This window comes from Apium graveolens, chromosome 2 (genome assembly GCF_009905375.1).
Source record: "Apium graveolens cultivar Ventura chromosome 2, ASM990537v1, whole genome shotgun sequence".
Lineage (NCBI taxonomy): Eukaryota > Viridiplantae > Streptophyta > Magnoliopsida > Apiales > Apiaceae > Apium > Apium graveolens.
This window is the reverse complement of record NC_133648.1, coordinates 117,512,460-117,525,132: the sequence shown is the minus strand read 5'-3', so window position 1 is coordinate 117,525,132 and position 12,673 is coordinate 117,512,460. Positions and strand designations below refer to the sequence as shown.

Sequence of the window (12,673 nt, the reverse complement as noted above, 5' to 3'; positions counted from 1 at the left end):
GGTCAACCCTATAGCTCTGTCTCTCATAAAGAAGTGGAGTATCTATGACCTGAGACATCTGTAAGCCCATCTGTATTCTCTCAAAAGGATATAGAGCTGAAAAAGGCATATAAACAATTACTAGGTGCATTCTCCCAATAAAATGTTATCTATTAAAAATTCGCATGTCAGACAGGGCATCTGCATGAGAGTCACTACCCCTTGATTAAAATATTTCCAATGCACATGTGAGATTCATGCATATAAGGAAGGTATTGACGCATCAATTGTTGTTAAACCATATCAAGGTCTAAAAATGGTTGAATACTGGACCATATATAGGCTCATTATCTTTAATTTTGAATTTGGGTTATGATTCTAAAATATGGGGTACATTTATCCATGCTCTAATATTGAATATGGATTTATGATCCTAGATTGGAAAGTCTGATAAGTCTTCACAGACTTTAGAAGAAATATTTGATCCCTAATGTCATATCATTGATCATTGGTTATCTTCCCAGAATTCAAATCTGGAAATGATTTTGACTTGGTCAAAGTAGCAACTTGTAAATGAGGACTCAGATATTATCTGACGAGTTTATGAGGTGTAATTCTTCATAGAAGTTGAGGGATATCAAGAATTCTGCCACTTAAAAGAATCCTAATTTCCCCTCTCAGAAGGAACATTTCTGAATCTCTTGACTGAGAGTTTCCATCCTTGAAGGTGGAAGGCAACTTTTCTATGAAAAGGATTTTCTCGTAGGTACACTTGGATGTTTTAAGCTTTGAGTGAGTAACACACTGTGAGGCTGAGTGACAAACACTTGAGTGTAGAGTGGAGTGAAACACAATGTGAGATCACTAAACAGAAATCAAACACTCGCACTGTGAGAAATGGTTACAAACTATATAATATCTTCACTTGGTTGTTTGATTCCAAGATTCCACTCTGATACATTTTGAAGGATTACTCAACTAGGGGGGGAGATTATATAAAAGATTATCATGATTATCAAGATTCAATAGTTTTTTTGAAACTAAGAAGGGGAGTTTCCAACTTTATTATACTAAGAAGGGGATTCTTCATCTTAGGGAGAGAGATTATTGGGTTTCGATTTTCTGAGTTCCAAAATATTTTCTATGTGCTTTATTGGAAGATCTGAAGAATATTGAAGATTGTATTTTGAAGATGTATCTATCACAACTTTACATAAGGGAGAGAAGAATATGTTCTCTGCTAAAGCGGAATGTGTATAGAAAATGTGGTAGATATATGATAGTATTATTTCCAAGTCCAGGATTGAAAGTTGAAAGATGATTGAAGATTTTATGGTTATGGTTAGTTGAGTTATCCTCCAAACTGTTGCTTCTCCATTATTATTTGACCGTCAGGTGTAACAGTCAAATAAGGGGAGATTGTTGAGCAAGATTGAAGCTATATGTATAACTGAATAATACTGGTTTGGATAACTTAACATAGAACAAGGACTTTGAAATAATCTATATTCCACTAGAATCAGTACAGATTGTTTATTGGGCATATACAGAAAGGTTTTGGTAGCTACAGTGAAGAAGATGTCAACAGTGATCCGTATGAAGTTCATTAATATGTTCAAGCATCGGAAGAATAAGGTTGGAGTCATTCGAAGCAGTTATCAAAATCAGTGTGAAGACCTCAAATATTCTTAGTGAAGTTGTTTATATCTGATAGAACACTTGACAATGATTTGAGAAGATATAGTATGAAGGCCTGAGAGCGAAACTAGTCACCTGTGAACAAGACCATTGCACTAGGTGTCAGTGATTCGTGAAAGGAAACTGAGTATTATCATTAGAAAGATTGTCGAGTGAGGATTCGTATCCGGGAATATAGGTTTTATCTTTCAGATGAAGACTCAAGAGAGAAGACTTGAATACATGACAACTTTGGGATTACAGTGCTCTACAAAAACTAAGTCAAAGTGATCACTACCTTATAGCAGCATTCTAAAAGACGGTCTGGGCGGCCGTCTGGGCGGCGTGTAGGCGCTAGGCGAGCTCTCACCACCGACATTCAGAGGTAATCGGATCTTTAGGTGGAAAATTCAGACTTTCTTTTTGATGCTGCGACGAAACTAACAACTGCCGTAATAAACCTAAACAAACCTTCCTTTTACAATTTTCCGGCAAAAACGGTCAAAATCGGTAAACGGCGGCTGAATCGGTCAAAGGAGGTCGAATCATCTTACTCGTCGATAAAAGAATTGGGGGAAAACTGGTCATGAAACGAAGATGAACGTAATTGCTTTGATCCATTTTTCTTTGATGAGGAAGATGAGTGAATAGTATATACTCAAATAATACATACAAAAGCTTCACGAATACCAAGATATCTTTGTGAATATTATCATATACTTTGAATTAGTAGCCTGGTAGCCAGTAGGTAGTTGGGCCTGTGGTATTTTTTTTAAAATTGATTTACTTCATTCACGTAGATTCATGACTGTTTTCCTCTATATTTATTTAATTTATGTTTTCTTTTATTCATTTTAATGTTTTTTATACAATACAAATGATATCTTTAAATGTTATTCATACTTTAAAGTAACAAAATTTTATGTACATATAATATAATGTAATTAACATTAATAAATTATATTTAATTTTAAATAAATAAATAATAATATTTAAATACGTCTGATTTATGTTCCGATTAATCCATCCAATTAATCTCCGCCTACCCGATTAATCTCTAGGCGGTACCCTAACCGTCTAGGTCCGCCTAGCGATTTCTGTAACATTGCCTTATAGTAGGAGTCACCCTGATCAGTATATTGGATGCCAGAAGCAATATCCTGGTAACACAGTTCAATTTTAAATACAGGAACTGATCTTAACTTGGTACGAGCCTCAGGGAATAAATGAGAGTCAAAATAAAATCAGAGGTGCAGTTTAATTTCCCTTGGTCGCAAGTTAGAGTATAATGAGCATGCATGAATATTTTCTAAGGCAAAATGATCTCCCTTGCTACACTAGAAGCTTATGGTCTCCAGTAACAACTAGCAAGAGAGAGAAATATACTTCCATGTGTTATGTGGCCCACAAATGTTATTCTTTATTTGCACAAGGGATGTAGGTCGCAATTTAGGAGTTCAACAATACAAAACCCCTTCCCTTGGCTATCACATTCGCAAGTAACTTCTTTGGACATGTCTTGGTCAAAAGTAAGTCTCTCCAAGAGAGCTTAGGGTGACAACTAAGGGGCTCAAGGGGTGTTCTAGTCTCCAGTTAGGGAAATATGCCAAGGAACTAAGTAAAAAACTTCGTAGGTGTGATGTAGTCGTAATTCACCACCTCATAGTCTTCATGAGGTCGCAAGTAAGCTTGGAATTGGCTAAGTCAAGTCTCCATGCACCTTGTAGTCACCATTAAAGGTGTATACATAGGTTCTAGTTGCAAGTTAAGAGATCAAAGAAAGTTTTAAGGCAAAGACATCCCCTAGCTAGATCAAGTTGCATGGAATGAAGGATGCACTCTCAGGGACGCAAGTAAATCATTTGGATGCAAGCTATTAATTAAATTAATTGGTCCTAGTGTAGTCACGTGTCCTCCTTCTCTCTCCAGCCTATCATCCTATACAACAATTAGATGCAGATTGAGAATTATATCTCTCCATTTTTTACAACAGTGCGGAGCTCTTGAAAAATAATCTCAGCACTTATTAAAGCTTAATTTGACAAGGAGAGGTCATGTCCAATTTAATTCACACCATTTAAAGCCTTACAAACTTGTTACACTAATTATTTAAAGCTCATTTGATTGTATTTAATACCTTTTGATAAGAGCTTTAGATTTTTAGAGTGATAGGAAGAACCCTAGATTAATAGCTTGTTGCTTTTGTTCTTTTTATATGTGTAGCTTCGAATCTTTGAATTTGGAGTCGTAAGCAAACCCTCCGGGTATTTATACTTTTTATTAAAAAGAATATTTACTCAGAATCTCTTTGTTTGTTTATTTCATTTTAGTATTGATATTCCGCTGCATTAATTTGATAAAAATGAAAAACATATATTCACCCCCATGTATGTACCTTTTGAACCTAACAAACAGTTTATAAGAGAATTAATAAACTGTTAGTTGACTCTATTATTCTTACTTTACTTTCTTGATATCGAATTGTTTGATAATTGTATCCAACCCCCTTAAAGAATTATCATTTACTACATAAAAATTGGTATCAGAACGGTCTAATTGATTGTTAATTAGAAAAGATCATGATGTCAGGAAGTAAGTATGGAAGCATGAAGATCCCAATCCTGGAAATGGATGGCTATTCTACCTGGAGACTAAAGATGCATATGTTTCTTGAAGCCTTTCATGATGTTTATGTTGATATAATCAATCATGGACCTGCTTATCTTGAAAAGGTTGTGCCAATGACAACAACAGTTCCTGAGCACTATATCATGAAAGAAAAATATGGATGGTCAGATCCTGAAAAGGCTATAATGCTTAAGGATGCTAAAGTCAGGAATATTCTTCATATCATTTTAGACAATGTTATGTAAAATAGAGTGATTTCCCGCAAGACTTCCAAAGCTATATAAGATGCTTTAGAAACTCAGTGTCAAGGAACATTGGTAAGCACGAAGAATAGATGGGTTGTTCTTATTCAAGAGTATAAACAGTTTAATGTTAATCCTGATAAAACCATTACTGACACTTATGACAGATTTTTGACATTGTTGAATGATTTGTCATTAGTTGGAGTGGAATATGACAGGGAAGATTCAAACACCAAGTTTCTAAGGGCTCTTCCTGAAGAATAGGATAAACATACATCCATTATTAGACATCTGTATGATCTTGATCAACTGTCACTGGATGAAGTCTATGGAATGCTGAAATCCCATTATTTGGAGATCCAACAAAGCAAAAACAATCAGAAAATCAAGGTTGTAGCACTAAATATTGAAACTCAAAAGCACAAGGAAAGGGCTAGCGAGAATTCAAGAAGAAGGAATATGCTTGCGATGTCAAATACTGATGAATCATCAAATTCTGACACAGATACTGATGATGATTGTAAAATTAAATTGGATGTTGCTTAAGTTGTTCAAATGGCTGCAATGTTGGTGAAAGGTTTCAGGAGGATGAGATTTGGAAAGCCACAGAGAAAAGGTGGTTTTAATAAAAATTGCTCTGGTGATGGCAACGGGAAATTAAGAAAGAATGAAAGTCAGTATCCAAAGAAAAGAAGGTTTGACAAGGCCAAGGTGACTTACTACAACTGCAATAAAAGGGGACATCTTGCTGCTGAGTGTCCTAAGTCAACTGGAAAAGCACTATTTACCTCAAGCTCAAACAAAGACTGGATGGACACACTAGGACCTGACAATAATGATGAATGATATGCACTGATGATAAATCATGGAGATGATGTGTCTTCCACTGAAGGACTGAAGCATAATTTATTGAGAATCGGTCAAATTACTGACAGAGGATACTATGTTGTATTTTATGATACTCACTATGAAGTAGTTCATAAAATTACAAAGAAAGTTGTTTTCAAGGAATATAGACATGGAAACATTTATAAAGCCAAACTTGATACAAATACTGATAGACCCGAGACTTGTTTGATAAGCAAAAGTAGTTGAAAGTTGGAACTAGCTCAAGAAGCTTTCTCACCTTAATTTCAATAATCGCAATGAACTGGTGAAGAAATACTTGGTAAGAGGTTTACCAAATATGTATTAATCCCCTGATGGCTTGTGTGATGCATGTTAGCAAGCCTAGAAAAAAAGAACCTCTTTCAAAAGTAAGTCAGAATCATCCATCAAAAAGCCATATCAAATGTTACATATGGATCTCTTTGGCCCCGTTAATGTCATGTCAATCAACAAGAAAAGGTACACCCTAGTTGTTGTTAAAGAATATACCATATTTATATGGGTATTTTTCTTGCACAGGAAAGATGAAACTCCAAATGTTCTTTTGGATCACTTGAGACTAATTGAAAATGGTTCCAAATATAAAGTGTAAATACTCAAGAGTGATAATGACACTGAATTCAAACATTGCAAGATGGATGAATTATGCAAATACAAGGGAATCTCACAAAATTCTCGGCTCCAGGCACACCTCAACAAAATGGAGTTGTGGAAAGGAAAAATAGGACACTGATTGAAGTTCGAAGAACAATGCTTGTGGAAGCAAATCTACTAACTTACTTTTGGGCTGAAGCTGCCAACACTACCTGTTATAATCAGAATTTGAATCTCATTAACAGACATGCATTAACTTCTTATCAAATGATCAAGGAAAAGAATCCAAGATAGAAGCATCTTCATATTTTTGGATGTAAATGCTTTGTATTAGGAGCACATCTTAAGATGCTTGGAAAATTTGACAGAGAAGTTGATGAGGGTATTTTTGTTGGATATCCATCTTCTAAAGCTTATAAAGTATTCAATCTTAGAACAAGAACCATTGTTGAATCTATCCATATTTCCTTTGATGACAAGAAGATTCCTGGAATTGAAGAAAATACACGTGAAGAACTGGTATTTACAAATAAAAAGCTCAAGTAAGGACATGACTCTAATCCTGATGACTCATTAAATCCTGATGATGAGTCAAATCCTGATAATATGTCAAATCCTAACGACAATACTGATCCTGATCTAGATTTGATTATTGAAGATGCACATGTTGAAGGGGGTAACATCAACACACAAATAGTCATACCTCCGGTGAATCAAATCCTGATGATACTGATAAATCCGGTAATAATGAATTAACTAGAAATTCTTTAAGTTCAACAAATAATAGTTCATCAGGAGGAGATCATTAAACCGAGCATTGATAAGTGGATTTTATATCTACTTGGAATGCTTCATTACAGGCTTAAGTTGGTGTTTTGGACTCAAGTTATTGGTATTTTTGATGTGTTTTTTGTATTATTGCATTACAAGCATTAGTTGGATGAATAAATGAGCTTTTTAAAGAAATATGCTGAAAAGAGATCAGAGTTGGAAGCTTGGGCCATTCTCAAGTTGAAGAGCATCTCGATAGCTTCGTATGGATGGTTGAATCATCGAATTCTGATGAATGGAACTCAAACTACATAAAACAAAAGAAATTGAAGTCAAGGAACAGAAGCATGGCGCGCCTGCGTGGGAGAGCGGGGCGGGCGCACCAGGTGCTTGTGCCAGAATCCTGATTTGACTTGAAATCGAAGAATTTGAGGGCCCAGGTCATCCAGAAGCCTATATAAACCAATATTAATTCATTTTTAATAAGAAGGAGCCAAGGGAGAACATTAAGAAGACCTAGAGAGCACAAGACGGATGCGGAGAAGAAAACTTTTGTATTCTTCAATATAGTTGATACTTGGATGCTTGTTTTCGATTTTTCTTTAAACCCTTGTACTCTTATATTGTTTATTATCATGTTTTCATTGGAACTCATGGTGACGATGAGTTCGATTATGAACTAGTTATTGTCATGGGATTCTAACGGATTTATTTATGGATTTCAATAGTTAAATGTTTTATAATCATTTGTGTGTGGTGATTTAAGATTTCCTAGTTTGGTTGTGCTTATTCGTCTTTGATGCGTAGCTAACATCTAAGTTTGTTTGTTAATCTCTATTGAAGCGACAGTGAATATAGAGGTTTCGAACTTGCCATGCTAGCATAGGTTTATATATGAATTGACATGCATAATTCATGGGTAATTTTAACCATCTTATTCACCCTATGTAATCACGATAGATAACTTTCTTTTAAACCATTATGTTTTCAATCTTTATAGACATATAGGGACTAAGCATAATTGGTGTCTATTCAACTTCTATCTTAATTGTGGATGTTTGATAGTAGGGTATACGTATAATGAAAGTTAGTGGATACTAATTTCATGTTATCTGATTAGTTGTCATCACCATCACATGCTAGGTTTAAAGAACATAACTTTGAATGAAGTATTTAATGAAGTTAGAATCCCATGTTTATTCTCATATAAGTAATTCAATCTTAATTCTCATTATTAATGTTATTTAGTATAATCTCTTAGTTAAATTAAAACTTAATTTGTTATTTGTCTTAGCATTGAACGATAATCATACATTGTTGCATAAGTGCATAATCTGAAATTAACCTAAATCAGTCCCTGTGGGAACGAACTTGATTTATATCTTATACTTGCGTTAGAATTACAACGAACAAGTTTCTGGCGCCGCTGCCTGGGATATCGGTGTTAAAATTAGTTTATGTGTTTAACATCAGTGGTCGTTAAAGTTCACTGACTCAGGTATTTTACTTACTTTTTTATGTTGTGTGTGTTTCAGGTACTCTAGAGAGCGTGTATCTGAACGCGTTCTCAATCTCGTAAGGAAACACTAGGCGAAGTTGACGAAATTTTTGAAAAAAAGGAAAAAGTTGAAGAAGAAGTTTTTATTGCAATGGGAGAACCAGCAGCGAATCCGAAAGCTTTGATGGATTATTCTCAACCAAAGATCAATGACATTCAGTCTAGCATTTTTAGACCAGCCATTACGGTTAATACCTTTGAAATCAAGTCTAGCACGATTCAGATGGTGCAGAATTCAGTCCAGTTTGGGGGTTCTATAACGGAAGATCCCAACATGCACATTAGAGATTTTATCGAGATCTGTGACACTTTCAAGTTCAACAATGATTCTTAAGATGCTGTGAAGCTGAGGCTTTTCCCATTCTCTCTGAGGGATAAAGCTAAGTGTTGGTTGCATTCTCTACCACCAGTAACTATCACTACTTGGGAGGATCTTGCTCATAAGTTTCTTACTAAATTCTTCCTTATGGAGAAGACATCTGTAATCAGGAACACTCTTACTCAATTTGCACAACTATCGGGAGAATCTTTATGTGAAGCTTGGGAGATCTACAAGGAGATGCTTAGGAAGTGCCCTCATCATGGAATGCCTAAGTGGATGATTCTCAATTGCTTTTACAATGGTTTGGGAGCACAGTCCAGACCCATGCTCGATGCAGCATCAGGTGGAGCCTTATGGGCTAAGAGCTATAATGAAGCTTATGAGCTAATTGAATTGATGGCTGCTAATGAATATCAGAACCCAACTCAGAGACTACCTCAAGGCAAGGTAACAGGAATTCTGGAGGTTGATACAACTATGGCTATAGCTGCTCAACTAAAGGCGATAACGATGAAAGTGGATTCTTTGGTTAATTATGGAGTTAATCAGTTCACAAGTGTTTTTGAGCTTTGTGCAGGTGTGCATGAGATAGAGTAATGCGCTATATCTAATGAGTCAGCTCAGTTTGTGAGCAACTTTTAGAGGTCGCGGCAACCAGTTCCTGCCACTTATCATCCTAACAACCGCAACCATCCTAACTTCAGCTGGAGCAACAACCAGAATGCAGTACAACAGCCTTATCAGCAGTTTGGAGCAAAGCTGTTCATCCCTCCTGGGTATCAATAATAGTATGTACCAAGACAATAACTCCAACTTCAACAACAACCGCATGGAAGTGCCGGTCAATCTACTAATGAAAAATCTGAATTGGAGGAGTTGAGGCTTATGTGCAAAAGCCAAGTAGTTTCTATCAAGACTCTAGAGAATCCAATAGGGCAAATTGCCAATGCTTTGTTGAACCGTCAACCAGGAACTCTTTCTAGTGATACAGAAGCAAATCCAGGCAAGAGGGAAGTCAAGGAGCAGTTGAAGGCAATCACATAGAGGTTTGGAAGGGTCACGAGCCCCCAAATTCAACAAGATAAAGATTCTGAAGATTCTGTTCAGAATGAAGGTGCATCTGCACCTTTGCCAATTCCAGAAAATGAGATTGTAGTCAGAAAAGTTATGCAGAAGGATGCTGAGGTGGAACCGAAGAAGAAAGCTGTTGAAAGCAATTCTCCTGAGGGTAATATAAGGGATAAACAGGTCTACCCACCTCCGCCATATCCTAAAAAACTTCAAAAGCAGAAGTTCGATAAGCAATTTCCTAAGTTTTTGGAGCTTTTCAAGAAGTTACACATTAACATACCTTTTGCTGAAGCTCTAGAACAGATGCCGAACTACGCTAAGTTTATGAAGGGTATTCTATCTCGGAAGCTAAAACTTGAGGAGTTGGAAACCGTTGCTCTAACGGAAGAGTGCAGTGTTGTGCTGTAACAGAAACTACCTCCTAAATTTAAAGATCCAGGAAGCTTCATGATACCTTGCACCATTGGCAATCTGTCGCTCGACAAGTGTTTGTGCGACTTGCGAGCTAGCATCAATCTGATGCCCTTTTCCGTTTTCAAGAAACTTGGTCTACCTGATCCAAAACCTGTGAACATGCCTTTGCAGTTGGCTGATCATTCCATCACTTATCCGCGAGGAGTAGTGGAGGATATCTTGGTTAAGATGGATAAGCTCATCTTCCCTACTGATTTCATCATTCTAGATTTTGAGGAGGATAAGAAGAATCCCATTATCTTGGGAATACCATTCTTAGCTATGGGTCGAACTCTTATCGATGTGTAAAAGGGTGAACTAACCATGAGAGTTCAAGGTCAGGATGTCACGTTCAATGTCTTCAATACAATGAAATTCCCCACTGATGAAGAGGAGTCCTTTAAAGTAGATTTGGTCAATTTCGTAGTTACTTCAGAGCTTGATCACTTGCTAAGGACTGACGCCTTAAAAAGAGCCTTAACGGGGGATTTTGATAGTGAAGATGAAGAAGTGGAAGAGAAATGCAGTATTTGAATGTATTTCCGTGAAAGAGGAAGTTGGACTTGTCGGTCGAGTCTCTGGGATTGGAAGAGCTAAAAAATTCTCCAAAATGTCTCAAGCCATCTATTGAAGAAGCTCCTACACTTGAGTTCAAACCACTGCCTGGTCACTTGAGGTATGCATTTTTAGGCGATGCATCTACTTTGCCTGTTATTATTGCATCTGACCTTTCAGGAAGTGATGAAGACAAGCTCTTGAGAATTCTGAGAGAGTTAAATCAATAATTGGATGGACTATAGCAGATATCAAGAGAATCAGCCCTTCTTATTGCATGCATAAAATTCTGCTTGAGGAAGGAAGCAAGCCAACTTTTGAGCAACAAAGAAGGCTAAATCTTATCATGAAGGAGGTTGTGAAGAAGGAAATTCTTAAATGGCTAGATGCAGGATTCATTTATCCTATATCTGACAGTTTGTGGGTGAGCCCGGTGTAGTATGTGCCTAAGAAAGGAGGCATTACAGTTGTAGTTAATGAGAAGAATGAGTTCATCCCTACTCGGACAATCACAGGATTGAGAGTTTGCATGGAGTATCGAAAGCCGAATAAAGCCACAAGGAAGGATCATTTCTGCTTACATTCATTGATCAGATACTTGACAGGTTGGCTGGTCATGAGTACTATTGTCTTCTAGATGGATATTCGGGATATATCAGATTTGCATTGCTCCAGAAGATCAAGAGAAAACCACATTTACTTGTCCATTTGGCACATTCGCTTTTCGTCGAGTCTCTTTCGGACTTTGTGGTGCGCCTGCTACTTTTCAGAGATGCATGATGGCCATTTTCTCAGATATTATTGGCACTAATGTGGAGGTATCCATGGATGACTTTTCCGTCTTCGGGACTTTTTATGACGAATGCTTGCACAATCTTGGGTTGGTGCTGAAAAGATGTGTTGAGACCAATCTAGTGCTCAATTGGGAAAAATGTCACTTTATGGTGCAACAGGCTATCATTCTTGGGCACAGGGTATCTAACAAGGGTCTTGAGGTGGATAAGGCCAATGTGGGGGTCATTGAAAATCTTCCTTCGCCAATCTCAGTTAAAGGAGTCCGCAGTTTTCTTGGTCATGCAGGTTTCTATCGGCGATTCATCAAAGACTTCTCCAAAATCTCTAAGCCTTTGTGCAATTTGCTGGAAAAGGATGTTCCCTTCAAATTCGATGAAGAGTGTCTAGCTGCTTTTGAAAGCTTGAAAAAGAGTTTGACTACAGCACCTGTGATTACTGCACCTGATTGAAATGAGCCCTTTGAAATGATGTGTGATGCTAGTGACTATGCAGTTAGAGCAGTTCTTGGCCAGAGGAAGCGGGACATTTTCCTTGTGGTTTACTATGCTAGTAAGACCCTTAATGGTGCTCAACTGAATTACACTACCACATAGAAGGAGTTGTTGTCAATTGTCTATGGTTTTGAGAATTTTCGATCTTATTTGCTTGGGACGAAGGTGATAGTTTACACTGATCATGTTGCTATTCGATATCTGGTCTCGAAGAAAGATTCAAAACCTCAGTTGATTCGATGGATTCTCTTACTTCAGGAATTTGAGCTGGAAATCAAGGATAGAAAAGGTACAGAAAATCAAGTAGCAGATCATCTATCACACTTGGAAGATCAAGGCAAGGCTTCACAGGACTAGACGTTGATCAATGAATCTTTTCCTGATGAGTAACTTTTTGGGGTACAAGAAGAAGAACCATGGTTTGCAGATATTATGAACTATCTGGTGAGTAATGTTATTCCCCCAGAACTCTCTTATGCTCAAAGGAAGAAATTTCTACATGAGGCGAAGTGGTATCGATGGGATGAGCCATTCTTATTTAGACAGGGAGCTGACCAGATTATCAGATGATGCACTCCGTATAGTGAGACTGAGGGAATCTTGCGCGATTGTCATTCTACTATGTATGGTGGGCATTATGGTGTAGAGA

The 12,673-nt window shown here is 37.0% G+C and overlaps 1 non-coding gene across 1 annotated transcript; it reads right to left on the bottom strand.

The window, feature by feature from the left end:
* Nucleotides 1-8,818: 8,818 nt before the first annotated feature.
* LOC141709202 (small nucleolar RNA R71) lies at nucleotides 8,819-8,925 on the bottom strand. Its single transcript, XR_012569791.1, has one exon. It is a non-coding gene; the product is annotated as a small nucleolar RNA R71 (small nucleolar RNA).
* Nucleotides 8,926-12,673: the final 3,748 nt, after the last annotated feature.